The sequence below is a fragment of the Eretmochelys imbricata genome, chromosome 6, assembly GCF_965152235.1.
Source record: "Eretmochelys imbricata isolate rEreImb1 chromosome 6, rEreImb1.hap1, whole genome shotgun sequence".
NCBI classification, from domain to species: Eukaryota; Metazoa; Chordata; order Testudines; family Cheloniidae; genus Eretmochelys; species Eretmochelys imbricata.
In genome coordinates this window covers 53,668,431-53,686,316 of record NC_135577.1, presented here as the reverse complement: position 1 = coordinate 53,686,316, position 17,886 = coordinate 53,668,431, and the positions used below count along the sequence as shown (strand labels likewise).

Genomic DNA, 17,886 nt, shown 5'->3' with positions numbered 1-17,886 from the left:
AGTCAAACCAGTTCAAATTCCATAAGAATTTCCTAAACTTTTCCATTTTTAGAACTGAACCTCAAGCAAAGCTTTAAGGTTCTGAAAAGTCTGTATACATTATTCCATGTGCAGTTTACAGTTCAGACCCAAAAGCAGACGTGCCAGCAATATTGCAGGAAAATTGCACTTATGAAAGTTGCAGCCTAATTTTGCAGACACAAGGAGGGCAGAAAGGATTAACTTCAGATGAGCATCCAAACCCAAACTCTGAACTTTTCTGAGTTTGCACCTCACTATTTTGTCAATTCTGTCAGAAAGCAGAGCAAAATGATGGACAAATTTGATACCAGATATGTTTTCCTATTGCTATGTGACAGCAGTAAAAAATTGAGTTGTTTCCTTTTAACACTGAAAATTAATCAGTATGTTTATCTTTGCATGTTCATTAAAGACTTAAAACAATAACCAAAAATTAATCACAAGCACAGTACTCAGATATAAAAGACGCCCAATATTTAGGTTATGTCTACACTAGAGAGCTTAAAGAGGCACGGCGGCACAGCTGTAGCCACTCTAAGCTCACTGGAGAGAGCTCTCCTGTCGACATAATTAATTGACAGCGGCAGTAGCTGTGTCTCTGGGAGAAGCTCTCTCACTAACATAGAGCTGTCTGCATGGGTGCTTAGGTCAGTATAAAGTATGTCGCTCGGGAGTGGTTTATTCACATCCCTGAAAGACACACATTGTACCGACAGAAGTGGTAGTGTAGATGTGACAGGTTCCAGGGGGCCCACACTGAGATTGCTCAATCAGGGCACACTGCAAAGAATGGGGCACATGATCCACAGAACTGGAGGTTATTTCTAATTACTAGATCACCAAGCCAGCAACAAAACAGTTTCTAAATACCTTACTGGTTACCCAGAAGCCAAAAAACACACCTCCCTTAAAGCATCGCATCCTTGGGCTCCCACCCAGATAGCCAAGTCAAATATGATGATTACTGAAAATCCTGTTCATCATACTAAAAGTTCTACCAATCCCAAAGAATCGGACACATTACCCACCAGGTCAATGAATGTTTGAGATCTTACACAAATACATGTTTACAGCCAATTCCTATTAACTAAACTAAGATTTATTAAAAGAGAGAGAGAGAGAGAGTATACTTTAAAAGATCATTATACACACAGGTATGAATAGAGTTCTTAGATCAGTTTCACAGTAGAGATGGTGAGCTTTAGAGTTGCAAAAAGTTCTTTCAGAATAAGTTCCATAGGATATATAGTCCAATGTCCAAAATCAGGGTCATCCAGACTGGAACTGGGGACCTCCGTCTTGCAACTCAAATTTCCCCTGATGAAGCTTAAGCAGATATGAGATTCAGAATCAGGGCACAGGAGTTCTTTTTATAGTTCTCTGGTAGCCTCTTGACAGTAGGTGAATAATAGATGAAGCATTGTAGCTTTGAAATAGACCTCATATTTCCTAAGCATCACCAGTAATTAGCTACGTGGATTAGCATAAGGCAACTGCCCATTTCCTGCCATTTACAGGTAGCTTATTACATACTTCAAAGAGAAATTAAGACAGTGATATTACTACATTCACAGTTCATCTAAATGTTAAATATTCCCTTTTGATCTTTGAATCAATAAAACATAGCGACAGACAGGAACCGTCTGGTTACATTGTTAACCTGTAATAAGATACAGGTAAACACAGACTACTAAAATCACTATCTTCTTCCAATTCTTTAACAATACAAGCCTACATTTCAAAACTCTAGTCTATCTAACACAACTTTGCTAGTTATTTATAAGGAATAGCCCTAATTACCATTTACATACTTTCCTAATATGTCTTAGCCCTTTCTGGCTCAGTGTCACAATAGACATAGCCTTACTCTCAATACTCCAGACCACTCTCCAGATAGCTAAAAAGTAAATTACATATCATAGGCCCTGATGCTAACTTACATCTTTCCTCACTCATCCATTTTTTCTTCGCCATTGCTAATCATTGAATGGTGGCAAAAATAGTTCAAACTAAAGTGTCAAGTGATTCTTCCAGTGCCTGAAAACAAGATGTGCACCAGTTCTGCCATAATAATATAAAAAAAGCCTCTTTCATTAACTATTGCAAGTATCTCCAAGACCATTTTTGGAAAACTCCATCCTTCCTTATAGACGTAGATGCACAGTCCTAAAGCATCTTAACACCAGAACCAAATGTCCGTAAAAAAAGGCCATGCAAAAATTTTGTGGTCAGCAAATATGACTGCCAAATATGACAGCCATAGCCACCTTTCCACAGACAGGCTTTATTTATTAGGTTCTTGCTTCAGGCTCATAGATTGCCCCTTCAATACAGTTTTCCATAAAATACCTGCCATCATACATCCCAATTTCTGAACGGAATTTTCTTATTTTGGAGGTAAAATAATTTGAACAAATCAAAACTTCAAAATGACATTCAGAAAAATATTTCTGAAGGACTTCCTGGTATAGCACTTTCCTAAACTGTGAACCAACCTGCTGGAATGCAGTTGCCTGAATTTGACAAAGGGAGATGCAGTATAATGCTCTTTGCAAGTAAAAAGGAACCTCGGGTTGTTGTGAGCAAAAATACTTTTATAAAGGCATTTCTTTTTTCAGTTCCCATCAGTTCCCCCATTTTTCTCCTGTTACTTATTTTCCAACATTATTGGAAAAAGTGACATTCCCTTTTGCATTCCATGGGAACCCTATGAACATTAAAAACCACAAACATCTTGTAGGCCACCCTCTTCTGAGAACTTTTTCCAGTCCCCTGAATGCACTCCATTCAAATGGCAGGCTTGTACCTCCACCTCTCTTTGGGGTGTAATCCTGCAATCCAACCACTGTCTAACTGGATCTCTTGGTTTCACCTCCCTAAGTACCAGTCATGTTACTTAGTAGACATGGACCCTGGCAGAGATGTCTTCTAGGGACCTGTAGACAGTAATATTACGTAGTGAAAAGGAAGCAGTGTCTCCAAAACAAAGTATGATTTTTTTTCCCAAGTGGTATGCAGGGATTACAGAAGTAGTTTTAAAAATAACAGAGACTTATATGCATATTGTCTTTTGCTTGGCATTTCCCTCAAGCACCTAGGTAAGCATGACTTAACCTTGGCGTTTCCCAATTTTCTTTGGGCACCAAGTTACAGCCTGCTTAATACTGACCAGGACTCTCAAGTTGCTGTGTCAGACTCCATCATGCTTACTCTGTGTCTGTCTATCAGCTCCCAGCTGAGATGACTAGTCTCTGCACCTTTCTGTCAGGGGGCACCAGTTTAACCCCTCAGGGTCTCTCAATCTCAACCTTACCCTTGGGAAGAGAAAAAAAAAAAAAACATGTTAACTTGGATCATGCTAGTGAGGGATTTCCTTTCCCCAGCTGTTGGCATATCCATTGTAATCTTAGGGCACATCGTCACTGAAAACGTTGAAGCGCTGCTGTGGCAGCACTTTAACATGGCTTGTGTGGTCGCAGCGCAGCGCTGGGAGAGAGCTCTCCCAGGGCTCTAAAAAACCACCTCCCTGAGGGGCGTAGCTGCCAGCACTGGGAGCGCGGCTACCAGAACTGGTGCACTGTCTACACCGGTGCTTTACAGCACTGAAACTTGAAGCACTGGGGCGGGCGGGGGGGGGAAGCTGCAGTGCTGTAAAGTGCCAGTATAAACAAGCCCTTAACTCTTTTGCAGTGAGTACCTGAGAGGCTGTCTTATCTGTGACATTGTTTTACCTTTGCTGGGCTCCTAAACAACCCCTCTTCACAGCCTCCATTGATCTGATTATACACGCTCAGGGATGTAACAATATCAAATTGAACAGGGTCATACATAATATTAATAAGAAATAGTACAGACATTTTTCCAATTTGTCACACCAACAAGAAAGTTTCTGAGCATACCATCCCCAAGGCCCCTTCTTTAACTGGTAGATTAAACTATACTTCTCTTCACTATGTTACATTTATTTCCCTCCAGCATCTGAAAAAAATTATCCTGTCAATTTAATTGACAATTTGCCAGAAGCAGGATACACATATGCCACATAAATGTAGAGAGGTAACAGGAATGTTTTAATGAACATCACCCTTCCTGCCAACCTCAGCGTGACGCATGGCTAGAAAGGGTTAAACAGCTTGCAGGCTGAATGACCTAAATCCCACCTTTAAAGTCATGTTAGAAAGGTATGTGAATGATAATTAGGGCCATTCTTGCTAAATAGGCTAGAACTTTGAAATGCAAACGTATATTGTTAGAAGTAATACTAATTGTGTGTATCTTAGATGCTAACAGTAAACAGACAGCTCCTGTCTGTCACTATACCTATTGATTCAGAGATCAAAAGGGAATATTAACATTTGGATTAATCTTAGGTAAAATGTCATTGTCTATGTGTCTCTCTGAAGTTTGTAATAGACTGCCTAATGGATAAATTGCCCTATGTTAATTTGTGTAACTAATTACTGGTGGTGTTTGGAAAGCAAAAGGTTACATCAAAAGCCTATTGTTTAACCAGGACTGTGTGGTCAAGTGGATGCTAGGACACTGTATAAGACGACCTGGGGTCGTGATCATCTCAGATCTGCTTAAGCTTCATCAGGGGAAATTTGTGTTGCGAGACTGTGGTCCCGGTTATACTGGTACGCCCTGAATATGATATTTGGACATTGGACGATAACCTATGAACTATTTCTAAAAGAACTTTTTGAAACTACAGAGCTCACCATCTCTGCTATGAATCTTCACCTAAATGGATTGAACTCATGTCTGTATGTATATTGATCTTTTAGCCATACGCTCTCTCTCGATTTGTAATAAATTTAGTTTAGTTAATAAGAATTGGCTGTAGCATGTATTTGGGTAAGATCTGAAACATTCATTAACCTGGGAGGTAATATGTCCAATCCTTTGGGAATGGTAGGACCTTTTCTTTTATATGATGAAATAAGATTTTCAGAAATCTTCATATTTGACACCATATTGGGCACCTGGCTAGAGGCCTGAGGCTGGATCACTTTAAAGGAACTGTGTTATTTGGACTTCTGAGTAACCAGTAAGGTAATAAAGAGGCTTATGTTTTATGAGGCTTTGTAAATCTAGATCCTGGAATATCCACCAGCTTTGGGGGATTTGGCTGCCCCATTCATTGCAGTTCACCCTAATTGAGTGACCATAGCTGGCCCACACTGGGACCCCGGCCACAGTCAGATTTCATCCCTTCCATTATCACCTTATCCTGGCAGGAGGCAAATCACTTCTTCCAGTTCAACTCAGCCTAAGGTTAGTCTTAAAATATCTATAGCACCAGGAGGGCCCCTCACGATCTGTAAATCCTCTGGCAGAGCAAAGGAACCCCTCCCCCTGCCCCAAAGTCCTCACCCACACAGCTTTGCTTGTATTCATCTTGATCACTGCTCTGGCTGCAGCTGAGTAATTGTTTGAGGTCAAAAATGTGTCCCTGTAGTGGAAGAGTTGAGTCACTTGTGGTGCATGCCCTCATGGTTGGGCATGGCATAGCTAGCTCTCGTCTTCTACTGCCCTCTGCCAACTGTCATTGTGGTCTTGTGGTGATCTCTCTTCTCATGACTTGGCCTTTCAGCTAGGTCATCTTTTGTTCTTACCCCTTCTGGGGTAACAAAATCCAACACAACACAAATGTTCTTATGTCAGATTTTCATGCCCCCATTATAAGCCCCATGGTCCTCACACCCTTCACTCAGGGTTCGGTCATCCTTATACTCCTCTCCAAGGAGGTTTCCCACCACTTTCCCTGTAGTCGGTAGGGAAACCCAGGCCATCCCTCTCCTCAAAGTTGTAGCCCAGGAACCCTATAATGGATCAGGCAAGGGCTGTCTATATTCAGCCCCACCTTCTGCTACCTTTCTGGGCTTCTTTCTACTGTAGTCTGTCAATAGTCCTATCCTACAGCCCCTTCCTGGGCCCTCTGTGTACTTGTGTTTCTTTCAAGCTCCCCCAAGTTTCAGACTTCATTCCTCCTCCTTCAAAGCCAGGATTCTTCCCTGACATTATTCAACAAATCCCCAAAACAAAAATACAAACTTAAATCACTTTCAGCCTTTCTGGCTTTGAACTTCAGTTCATCCCCAATATTCTGCTCCTTTCTTCTTTCAGACATTCTCAAAAGAGCAGGAAATCTCAGCCTCCTCTCCCCTGGGTCATCTTCCAACTGATCTTCTCTGGATATGGCTATACGTCAAGCTGGAGTTGGGTTGTCCCAGCTCTGTCATATGTCTGAACTATTCTCAACATGCCAGCTGGGTCCCTGTGGATCTGTCCAGTAACAGGATTCCATAGCTCTCCCATATCCCACTGCATTTTCCTTCCTGGCATCCTGCAAATATGTCTGGGACTGCTGACCCATTTTTTATGCTAAGATCCTTGGCAAATTTATCTGTTTCCAACTTTTTCCTCCTTCAATATTGAATCATCGCCTTCTTTTCTTCCTGTACGACACTCATGTTCCCCAGCTCGCAGTCAGTTATGAACATCTTTCAAATGACCCTGCAATGCTAAACAACACTTTCAATGAATTGTATACAGATATATTGAAAAGAACTGTAAAGAATCCACCAGATTCTACTTGGTCAATTCCCACCATTCCATCAGGGATGCCTAATACCCCCAGACTGACGCTTGTTCCATAAAGACACCTTCGTCTTTTCTACTAGAAACCACAGTATTGAGTAAACAGATATTTAGTTTCCAATAGCTCTAACCAAAAATCACTGTGCCATATTCACTGAATTTAGCTGGAACCAAACAGTGGTCTGGCTGCACTACCATTGCCCAATCATCATATTAACTTTCATATACCCCCTCTTCAACCAACTACCCAAGTCATCTCTATAAATGTAAAAGTCCTACAGCTTCTAAAAGAAGAATGACCAAAAACTCCCTATAACACTGCAGCATTACCTACCACCTGTAAGTAAGTTTTATTTACTTGATTGTTTCATTCTCTGTCACTATAGCTGAAACACTAAAAAAAAACCCTCCCACATTGCCCCCCCAAAAAAGCTGTCAAGTCATCAGTAAGGAAGGAACAATTTCTAGTAAAAAATATCTTTCCTTAACTTCTGATGTTGTGGGCCATCGCTGGTAACACAGCGATACCTCACAGTCAAATAACAAAAATCAACCAATAACCTCTCCCTCGGTGAACTTCTATTCCCCTCTGCCCCATTACTTCATAGGTGAAAAACAGTATCCCTTCTCCATTGCAAGTATGGGGACCAGTGAACCAAAAAGATGGGCCCCACCTCCAATCCCTCTGGATTTCACACTTAAAAGAACAAAGTCTTGTTTTCTGGATCTGCACTGTATCCAAATCTTGCTCCTCTGAAAACTGAAAGAGCATTTTCCTCCAGTGAACATTCAAGATGGAGTCTCCACAGGCATCTGTGCCTAGTTGAGGACCTTGTTAACATTGCTAGTCCCTATGTCTGACCTCTTTTGTTGTCTCACCTTTTCCTTTTGAGCATTTTGTTCTTGTCTACTGACACCTTACTCTAAGCTAAATGGTCTCCTGAGTTCCTAGATCCTGGTATCATCTTGAATATTTCTTCCGTAATCTGCTCAAGCAGAGCAACATCCTGAACTCCATCCTCCAATAAATGTTTTTGTAATGCATCCACAGGTTCCTCTCTATTCTCTCCATTTCCTGAGTCAGTGCCTAATATAGAAAACCTGTTTTCTGTTAGAACTGTGAAAATTCCTTGTGATTCTGATGCAACAGGCTACTCTCAATTCCTGTAATCCCAGCATTCTCATTGGATCTCTTACTTCCCTTTCCTATATTGAAACTCTCTCTCTCTCTCTCTCTCTCTCTGTTGGAAGATGGACAATCTTAATTTTTTGAGATTTCTTCAAAATCAGTGGATCGTGTGGATTTTTCTTACCCACTTTCTCTTTTCCCTATCCCATTTCCCTTGATCTCTGAATCGGGCTTCCCCATATCATTAGTGCTCATGCCCCAATCTGTAACATCCTTCCTCTCAGTGTTTCCTAGTATTTTTCCATGACCCAATCCTTTATTTGTAAAATGGCAGAGTCCTTCTCCCAAAGGTAGAGAGATCCTGCTACTAAAACTGGAGGCCTCATTAATCCTTGAAGGGCTACATGGAATCTTCAGACACTCTGGCTCAGGGAAGGAGGAAGGATTCTTGTGCAACTGGGATCTTTCCCTATTGTGCCATGCTGCTGGGCACGGTCTATAAACATGTCCACAGTTCCCAGACATACCACATCTAATGAATCCTTGCAGTCCTCAGTCTCGTGAGCATGAGATCCACAGCATATGCATTTCCTGACCCCACAGCCAGCACTAAAATGTTCAGTAGAACTACAGGTAAAAGAAGTATATGGCTACATGGAATACATAAGATAACCCTGCTCAGAACCTAAATACTATATATTGGGAAGACATTGTACTAAGTTATTTACCTGTGAAAATTCACTAGTGCCTTTAAATTCTGCATTCCAAACACCTATCATAGTCTTGTCTGGAACATTTTAGTATAATGAGACACCCCATATAGAATGTGCATTTCATGTATACTTAAATTGTGTAAAAAAATCCATTACTATTTCATGTATATTTTCATAGTGCAAAAATTGTAAAAAGAGTTTTGATGGAGGCCAAAATAAATAAATGATCACTGCATCATCCGAGTCCCTGATCCCCTTCTTAATTACAAACTGTTTCCCTGCAAAATTCTCTATCACTATAAGAATAAAAGCAGACATAAAATTTTCTGCTGCCAGACAGATGGATTATTGCTTTCAATGTGCAGGAGAGAACCAAAAGATTTTAACAGGAGAGCTCAACTACAAAATCTTTAATGGGACACTTGTCCATGTCCCCCATGCAAGGCAGTGAAATCATACATCTTTGTTGAGGCATCCTAGGAAAATGCTTCCATTGCAAACAGTCCTCCCCAAAGGTCCAAGCCTGACAAGCTGTGACTGCTACATAGGATTTTTTCCTCGATGGTCCTTGGGAGACCCATGACTGAAAACAAACACTACAACATGCTTCCTTATGGTCACTATTTCTCAGATGCTCATTCTCAGACGTCTGGGCTCCCTCATCTTCACTGAGGCTTCCCTTTGTATTGCGAGGAACCTCGGGTTCAAGAAAAATAGTTTTTTGGGCAACTTTTCCCTCTGCTTAGAAACTTCTTGAGTAGAGTCCTTTAAAGTAGATTGACCCATGTAGGAAGAGCCCTTCTGCCATGATATTACAGGGGATCCTATCTTTGCAATATTTTTTAAGTCTTTCTGGGAGAGTCCTAGTCAGGCTATTTTCATGTGGGCTCTCCCATGGGCTCAAACAGGGGAGAGGTTATGGTCAGACATGTATCAATATTCCAAAGAGTCTCCTGGGACAGCAGTTAAAAATTAATGGCCCAGTTCTTGGTTTCCAGTGTATCTCCAAGGTTCACCTGTTGACAGTTTTTACTAGTTTATTCATATCAACTCCCAGACACGTTCTTGTGACCAGCAATTAGTCCATTCAACGCATATGCCCTGGAGCAAGCCTGTCTATAAAGAAGTTAACCCCTAAAGACCAAATAGGAAGAAATAATAATTTTAAAAAGTGTGGTTAAAGTGAGTTAAATAATTTTCATAAAAATTTCCAACGTTCTCTACACCTTCATATTAACTCCCTCCCCCACCTTTCCATTTACAGAGAAAAGGTCAAAGTTAGATGTGGCTGCTAAGCCATCATTAGCCTCTTATTCTTCTGATTCTCCCTGACCATGGCAAAACCCTTCTGCATCCCTACCCCTTTAAGAGACCACTCTCAGAATTTGCCATGAGGAACATGCCCTGCAAATCTTTCCCCAGAGGCCACAAACCTGTTCCTATTTAACCCACATCCATACCAGCTGCACCCTCTGGCAACTCCTCCTGACCAGCAGGGAGACGTAAAATAAACGTTTTTCTTTATGAAAACTTTCACTCCTGATACCTGTCCCTTTACCTCAAAAGGTTTCCCTACCTCAGATCAGTTTCACTACTCTAGGTATCTTCTCCCTGGGGTCACAACGCCCAGGCTCCACAGGAGCAAGCCTTATAGTATCAATCACGAAGCCAGATGATAGTACCACTGTGTGTTTGGAGTCTCCTATGGTGTTTATGATAATAGAGTAGTAGAAGGCTGTGTAAAATAAACAAACTCATTGGAGGAAAAAACCCTCCTCAGGCCAAACCAACTGAGGCTGCATTTTGACAGGAAAGAAGAAATGAGAGCACTCTGTTTGCTCACTGTGGAACTTCTGGCTGGAACTTTCCTCAGCCACTCCAGAAAAGGGAAGAACCCTTGTGCTTTTCAGAACACAGAGCTGCAATTCTTGCTTGCCTCTTGTCTGAGGTAGAGATTGGGGGTGCAATATAAACTGAAAATCTGTGTAACATGTATGAAATAATTATTCTTTAGTAAGATAGTTCTGACTCAAAAACCCAATTCTGGAGACTGCCATGTTTTACAGAAATTCTTATAAAGCTCTGAACTTTGTGGTTAGCCCTGTATCTATACTGGGAGAAACTAAAAAACTCTTGATCCAAAATTTCCACCTTCCCCTGCATTCCGCTAAACTCTGTACCTAAGCTTTGGTAATGTTTGAATATAGCTCATGCCCATTGCTTTGATTTATAAGGGGCCACATCTGACCTGCACAAATCTAGAAGAAAGGAAAGAGTATTTGGAATAAGGGACGTTGGTAATCACTAAGGATGACAGAACCTATGCTCCAGACTTCCCCCATCAAAATGACATGATGAGTACAATGCCAGCCCCATCAGCCAGCACAGAATACCTCCAGCCTTAAGATCTATCAAAACAACATTTGGTAGTTGAAAAAATTAATACAGCAGAAAACTAATGTACCATTCGAAGAAAACATAGGAATAAAATAGCTTGGTGAATACTCTCTCATGTCAGTTTTCCACTCTGCTACTCATACACATTTCCACTGCAATTGTACCAGGTTGTTCATTATGGTTACTGTATGTATTTTACATCTATGGCCCTAAACCTAGCGGCAAAAGGTTAATGATTTTTTGATACTTATAAATTAGAACTGTTAGACTTTCTGATCCTTAACTCTTCCTGATTAGTGCTTAAAATCTCTAAGGCTAGCTATACTATATTTTAAAATACTGTACCTATATATTGCATATAAAAAAAGGTTAAAGAAAAAGCAGTTTGAAAAGTTACAGCTTATCAGTTTATATAAAATTCTTCAGTTTCCAATTTCAGAAAAGCATTAAACACCAGCCTTCCTGCTGTGTGTCTGCAGTAAACAATTTTGTACTTGTGTATGGCACCTTTTATCTAAGACTCACAGCATATTAATTCAGCTTAACAATATTCCTTTGAGTTAGCTAAATATTATAACATACATTGTATAGATGATTAATATGAGGCTGTGGTTTGACTAGGCTCTTACAGTGGGTCAGAGAAAGAATTTGGACATAGAATCCAGAAGTTCTGACTCTTATTTCTTTTGGTGTAACCACTAAACTGTGCTCCCTATATTTACAATACTACAAAAGCATTATTTTCACAGCTGGAAAACAAATGGAGCTACTTCCTACTCCAAAAATGCAAAAAATCCATTATTCATTTGTACTGCGAAGCAGACATTGCCCTTGCCCCACAGTTTGCAGTCAGATAGTCAAATCAATATGCACCACTTTCAGGTTGGAAAATAATCAAAAGAAAATGGGGTTTCAGAAAATAATATGGGTGGAATAAAGTGTATGAAATATATAAAGATATTAGAAATCTGGCTGACAAAATTCTGAAAAGACGACGACTGGGGATGCAAAAACTAGAGTGGCTGAAAATTGTTGAAATATCAACAAGGTTTTTGTGAAATATATTTTTTTAAATGTCATGAAAAATCTTCTGCATTTTTTGAACTAGCTCTAATTAATACTATATATCCTGGGAGAATTTTATATATATTATATACATACACAATCTTAAAATGCCCTGGTATCTATGCTTAATATGTTCATAGTTGTTTCTTACATATGTACATTCTGAAAAGAGAATGAGAGGGATATCCCTATTACAGATAGGCCTCACTTAAACTCCCCTGAACTTTGAGGGTGTTGGAAATAAGCAATTATTTATATAAGACTGGAATTTCACAAGTGTTCCCAAACTACAGAATAGGTTGAATCAAAACCCTAGATCTAAACCCTGTTCTGAATATGGACAATATACAACACTGCACCACAAATGAAATACTTCAGTCAAAACCAGCTTCAGTTAATCATGTAAATGGCACACCATGTTCAATCAGGCAAATTCCGCTGAGGTCACGGCAGTTACATACAATAGGTTAGTAACTCTCTGGATTGTTATTCACGATATGAACCCCCCTTATGGCATGTCTATACTGCAGCTGGGAGTGAGCCTCCCAGACTTATGCTAGTAGAGCTCGAGCTAGCATGCTAAACATTGATCAGGGTCTCAAGCAGAAGGGGTCAGTTGGGCTTGAGTGGCCGAGCTCCAGCCTTAGGCAGCAGCATTCATGCCATTAGTTTTAGCATGCTAGCTCGACCCGGGCTAGCATGACACTCCTTCTCAGCTGCAGTGTAGACATACCCTTAATGATCAAATATGTTTTATCTGTCATCCCTGTCCTTAAAATATATGGTTGTTTGATCATGCATACTTGGTTGATGGAGGTAAAATTTCATAGTCTTATTTCTTTTGGAGACCACAGAATGGCTGCCCATGGCAATTGTAGCTGTCCCTGCATTTGCTGATATTTTGTTAATTTCAGCAGGGTATCTGAATAGAAGTTTGATCATGTTTCTTTTTATTCCCCACAGATTAAGTCCTATGGGGCTTTCTAAATGGAGCACAATGTGGTTAACAGGGTATGATAATGTGGAGTATAAAATGATTTCTTGCTCCATCTGCCCCCATATCAATGCTCCATGGAACTATTTTTTCCAGTAGAAATGCTCCCTTGTTTACCAGGAGACTGGGGCAAGGGGGGGGACAGGGGTGGAGCGAGAGAAAGAGCATATGATGCCATGGGACGGCAGTTCCCATTTCCTGTTTCAAGAAAAGATCATCTTGATTTCCAACATCCCCACTAGCAGAAGCGGAGGGTATGATCTCAGCATTATTATGCATGTTTCTGTTCTCTGATTTTTCAGCTACCTGATAGCTAGAGATGGACTAACTGGCAGATTATTTGGTTTTGCATCACGTTGCCAATTGGGTTATATTTTTGCTAAATTATATCCTAAACCAATGATTAGTCTAAATGGCTAGAGTTGAGGCTTATCTCGTCAGTCTCCTTTATTATTTTTAAAATAAGCTTTAGAAAGTATTTAACATTTAAAACTTTATTAAAATAATAACTCTTAAGGAGTTGCGAAGAGGGGTAGAGTGATGAAGACTTCCATTCCATCTTTCCATGCAGCTGTTATGAGGTATGTGGCACACTATACATAAATAGCTATTACCAGCAGGAGAGTGAGTTTGGGGGGGGGGGGGGGCGGAGGGTGAGAAAACCTGGATTTGTGCTGGAAATGGCCCAACTTGATGATCACTTTAGATAAGCTATTACCAGCAGGACAGTGGGGTGGGAGGGGGTATTGTTTCATGGTCTGTGTGTGTATATAATGTCTTCTGCAGTTTCCATGGTATGCATCCGATGAAGTGAGCTGTAGCTCACGAAAGCTCATGCTCAAATAAATTGGTTAGTCTCTAAGGTGCCACAAGTACTCCTTTTCTTTTTGCAAAGACAGACTAACACAGCTGTTACTCTGAAACCTGTCATGATGAAGCTTGACTATCCTTCTATTCAATGGGGTGAGATAAGAATGCAGAAGGCAGTAATAACTCTAAAGGTCCTTGTCTTGTTGGTAATGATAGAAAATATTTTATTGTGAAGATATTAGGCTGGGTGACCTCCCTGGAGCTGCTTCAGAAAAAAATTCCTTCTGAACTGATTCTGAACCCATATATACAGGGTCACAGCAGTTCAATGTTTTTTGCCATGAGTCTCATTGTTTTGCCTGCTCTAATTGAAACAGCCAGTGTTCACAAAATTTCACTTCCCTCCCTCCCACCACCGCCCATCTTTCAATACCATAAGAGCTTTATTTTGAAATATGTTCTCTACTGAACCTGGCACTTGCTGTACCTGGTCTCAATTCTCACTTCAAAACAGTTGAGAGAACAAGGTATGGGTGAAAATTCACTGGGAAGCCAGTCGTTAATTCCAATAATCCTGTCACTCCTAGCAATCTATTCACACACATCTCCAGGTTACAGCTGTTTGTTTTGGCTGAAATGAGCTGAGGCTGGATGCAGAGCAGACTCATAGGTAAAATAATATGCCACAAAGAATAGAGCAATCTGAGGATAAAATAAAGGGTGAATAGCTGAAACAGAAAAAGATAATACTGAAGCCAAGGTCATGGCTTTTAAAGCATGAATTCCTACCACATGCTGAGAGCAGAGATTCTGAGGCAGGGTCAAAACTCACTCAGTATCTAGGACTTAGCTTTGCTGGTAAGTCAAAACATAAATTTAAGCCCTAAGTTTCCTCCCTCAATTGGACTGTACATAGAATTTCCTTCCTCTTAGTTCCCTACTTCTCTCTCCTTCAAGAGCCACTCTCTTCTCCTTTATAACCCAGTTGGAGTTACTGAGCCATACCTGTGTCAGTGACCAAGTTATGTGTGGTCAGACCTCATGGTTGGAGCAAAAGTCTGGCCAAGGGTCAAGGGTCAGAACTGGGAGGCAGAAGCCAAAGCCTAAGCCCCAGGGTAAGCCAAAGAGCCCCAGTCAAAGGCATAGCCAAGAGTCAGAAACCAAAGCTGAAGTCAAAAGGTTAACCAGACTTACTGCTATGAGGCATAGGTGAGGGTCAGAGCTGAGAATTCAAAACCAGGAGAGAACTGGGGGCTAGGGCCAGGGGCCAAGGCATGTTTAGCAGCCAGTGCTCTGCTGTTGTTGCTGAGCTTATAAACCAGGCGGCTGGCCCTGCAGCCAGTCAGTTCATTCCAGAGCAGTACATTTTGGTCTATTAGTTGCCTAGTATCAAAAAGTTAGCAGGGAAGTAGGCCAGCAGCTCATTTTTGCTAGCCTGACCCCTGACTGTATTCCCCCCTTTGAGGGGGCCTTCCAAGAGCCGTAGGGCTGGGTTTCTCTGGGTATTTGGTGAAAGGTGAGCAGGCATTCTGGAGAGTGGACATGTTCTGCAAAAGTTCCCATGGTCAATTGTCTGGGCCATATCCTGCCTAATCTGTTAAATACTGGAGTTTTCCTTGGACTCATCGGGAGTCTAGAATTTGCCTGATCATGTATTCCTCTTGGCCCCAAACTGCTATTAGCAGGAGAGAGGAGTGGTGTGTTGTGGGAAGGTATTCTGAGCATACAGTTTTAAAAAGGGAGACATGAAACATGGGGAAGACCTTAAAAGATGCTGGTAATTAATTCTGTAACATCCAGTCTGCATTCTGTTCTGTGGTATGGAAGGGCCCTAAGGACCGATGGCCCAGCTTTGCAGGTGTAGGAGTGGACTTAAGTTTTCAGGTAGATAACTAGACCTTTTTCCCTACCATGATGCTGATCACAGGACTTTATGCAAGTTGCTACAGAAGTGCATAGGGACAGCCACCAGAAGCTCCTTGGTACCAGGTCTTGAGTTTTGAAGAGGCTGAAGTGCCCTGCAAAAGGGGCATCATGACAGAGTATTTGGATGTGAAGCCTTGTTGGGCCTTTGGGCATGTAGATGTTCCCTTTGTTCAGCCAATCATTAAGACAAACAAGTTTGTTTACATTACGGGAGATATGTTTCCTGCTTCTTATTTACAGTGTTACCTGAAAGTGAGATCAGGCATTCATATGGCACTGTTGTAGCCAGCTTGCAAGGTATTTATGTGACACATGCTAAACACTCATATGCCCCTTCATGCTTCAAACACATTCCAGAGGACATGCTTCCATGCTGATTACTATCAAGCAGAAGCTGTTATCTAAACCAGTGAGGACCAGCACACCTTAATTTTCATCATCTGAGTCAGATGTCACCAATAGAAGGTTAATTTTCTTTTTTGGTGGTTTGGATTCTGTAGTTTCTGCATCTGAATGTTGCTCTGTTAATAATTTTGCCAGCATGCTCCACACCTCATCCCTCTCAGATTTTGGAATACGCTTCAGATTCTTAAACCTTGGGTCGAGTGCTGTAGCTGTATTTAGAAATCTCACATTGGTACTCTCTTTGCGTTTTGTCAGATCTTCAGTGAAAGTGTTCTTAAATCAAACAGCATATGCTGGGTCGTCATCCAAGATTGCCTTAACACAAAATATATGGCAGAATACGGGTAAAACCATGGAGCAGGAGACATACAATTCTCCCCCAAGGAGTTCAGTCACGAACCCTGCAGGGTTCAAGTAATGTTTCTAGCTTTTGCAGTTTTTCAAAATCTCTACTTGTTGGCACTGATAGACTGTGGTTTTGAAGAGCTAATGGGGCTGTGATAGCAGCTTTATTTCTAAGGAGGCGCTGAACCATACCCAACGTGAAGTTCCATCTGGTTGAAATATCTTGTACAAGAGGTTCTTGTTTCTATACATTTGCAGCTTGTATTTCTAGCTCTGTACTGTTAGCTGGACTGTGTTTGAAATGGCCCACAAGTTTTCTACATTTTGCCAGCACGTTTCCAAAGCCGTCATCCCTGAGCACTACTGTAATGGATCACGGCAGACTGTGAGCAATGCATGTCATGTGTTCAAAAGACAAAATGATTAGTACTGACAGTGTACCTAATATGACAGCAGTAGCCAATTGTTGTTACCTTTTCTTGAATATTCCATTATTTTGCAACATCCAAGAAACTCACTGCACATTTCAGCATAAGTGTCTCTCTTCAATAGGAGTTACTGTTAAAACAAATGACTGCAATGTCCATGCAGCATCAATCAGGTGTGCCACAAGTCAAAGATAGATGTGATTACTCAAGGATGTCCAGTGATCACTAGTCAAAGCAAGAGCTAGTGCATTTTTCAGAAGCTCCAACGTGTAGTCTTCTCGTTGTGATACAGGTCATGTATTCGCGATGCAACGGTTCCTCAGAATGGCAAGGTATATGACTGATTGGAAGATGCAATTTGAATAACATCTCTTAGCCCTCTGTTTATAGTGTTGAGTGGTCTGCAGTCCATAGCTATCCGCTTTGCAATAGCTTTGGTTAAGCTGTTGTACTTTATTTGATCCATGGGCTTGTAGTGATCCTGAAACTCTGTAAGGTTACTCTGTCGTGGCTGGTGGGATTCATTTGCTGTTGGTGGGTTATCTGTAGCACAAGAACGGGAAGTGAAAGCATGTTTAGCACATAGGTGGCATGCAGACTTGGTATTGGAACTCAACTTTGCAATAGCTATAGATAACCATCTTTTTATCCAGAGAACCATCCAGAAGTTTTTTTTTTTTTTTAACTAAACTTCCCATTCAAAAGACCTGAACTTTTGTTGCTTTGCTCCATTAACTTTTTCCGATATTTAAACACTCCAAATCATGAGAACACAGTAGAGCTGTGCCATTGTCCACCAAGTGATGAAATATAGTAAGTGAAGAGGGTCAAAACAGATGTGTGCAATTAACACTCATTAAAAAAAATGTTCATTTGTTTTGCGTTAGTCCCTTGTGTTAACTGATTAATTGACAGCCCACCTAGAATGATATAAAATTACATGCCACATAAAATAGATTAAAAATTGGCTAAGAAATAGGTCTCAAAATGTAAATATAAATAAGGAATCATCATTGAGATGGTGTGTTGTCATTGGAGTTGTGCAGGGAT

The 17,886-nt window shown here is 40.9% G+C and overlaps 1 pseudogene; it reads right to left on the bottom strand.

Moving 5' to 3' along the window:
• The window catches only part of LOC144266219 (E3 SUMO-protein ligase ZBED1-like), a 69,775-nt pseudogene extending 52,207 nt beyond the window's left edge, over window positions 1-17,568 (bottom strand).
• Window positions 17,569-17,886: the final 318 nt, after the last annotated feature.